This window comes from Mirounga leonina, unplaced genomic scaffold (assembly GCF_011800145.1).
Source record: "Mirounga leonina isolate KUSES-001 unplaced genomic scaffold, KU_Mleo_1.0 Mir_178, whole genome shotgun sequence".
NCBI classification, from domain to species: domain Eukaryota; kingdom Metazoa; phylum Chordata; class Mammalia; order Carnivora; family Phocidae; genus Mirounga; species Mirounga leonina.
Genome location: NW_023270464.1, coordinates 27,417,979 through 27,419,494, shown reverse-complemented (window position 1 = coordinate 27,419,494; position 1,516 = coordinate 27,417,979).

The window sequence follows — 1,516 nt, the reverse complement described above, 5'->3', positions numbered from 1 at the left end:
CAGATTCCATGCCGAGCATGGAGCCTGACGCAGGGCTCGATCCCACGACCCTGAGATCACGACCTGAGCCGGAATCAAGAGTTGGATGCTTAGCCGACTGAGCCACCCTGGCGCCCCGAGGATTTGAAATTCTAGTAAGTTCCCAGGTGATGTTGATGCTTCTGGTGTGGGGACCTCCCTTTGAGAACTGCTAGTCTGGGCCTCTCTCTTACAGGGAGCCCTCCCCTGGGAGCTGTCGGGGCCGACGGTGTTTCCTCCACGATGCCCTTACACGGCTGCCCCTTCAGATTATAAGGGGCGGGAGGGAGCTAGGCTGTTTAGCTGACGTCCTGGGTTGGACGTGTCAGGCCATTGGGATTTCAAGCCACTGGAGCTGAGGGGCTTGGCGGCCAGAGCTGTGCTGCCAAAGGGTTAGCAGCAGGCTACTGAGGGTTTGGGGGAGATGCCCAGATTTAGGGCATTGACTAATACCTACGGTGTAAACACACTGTAGGCAATTTCAAGTTACCGCTCTGTTACGTTGGGCGGCCTTCAATTTCTCCAAATACGGAAGGGCAATAATAAAATCCATCCTCTGGAATCGGGAGTGTAAGCAATAATTCAGCCTCAAGTCCCAGGAGCAGAATGGATGCCCAATCAGTGCTTACACTTGTTCTCAGTATTTCCCCCCAGAACCCCCCAGGAAGCATTATAATTCCTCCCCGTGAATAATCCGTGCCAAGCTTCAATCACGGCGGGTATACATTTTCACTGTCAGGCATCTGTGTTTTAGAACCTATTTTAAACTGTGCTGGGAAAGTTACATTTTCAGTTGGCATTTGACCTAAAAATATAAAAAATCGTAGGGCGCTTGTGCTGTGCCCCATTCCAGATAAGTGGTAATACGGTCTTTTCTCATTGACAGGTATGGTCTCTCGTTCCACGGCAGTGATATTAAGGATTTTTAAATGATGAATAATTACTCAGTGAAGATTGCCACGCTGTTGCCATTTGCCTGGCAGACAGTGCTGGAGAATTCCCCGAAAACCTAGAATAATGGGAAACCAGACCCGGTCCCATCTTTCGGTGCTGTTTTCTAGGACAGCATTTTCTTCTGTAGCAGGCATGTGCCCTCCAAAGACAACCTGGGCAGCATCGGGCACATTCTTGCAAACCTCCAAGTGTGCAGACCCCAAAACTGCCCATTTGGCAGGTACGGATGGGAAGAGAAGAGGACTCGCCCAGAACACAGGCATCCCGGTTGTAGCGAGGAATCGGCAGGACCCCTGTCTCTGAGAACCCTCCGTCGGCTGGGGTCCACAGGCACGTGAACGCTGAATCACAGGGCAGAGCAGGGGGGACGCCACCAAGCTTAAAAGATGAGCTTGTGCAACGCAAGGACAAGAGCCGGCCTTGCTACGGCGCCACCGGGCTTCCACAGCTCAAATCGGATCTCATGACGAAGACATAGTCTCGTGCCACAGTCCAAACTTCTGTTGCGTGTATACTTGTCATAATTAAAACTGTTTGGCTGCAA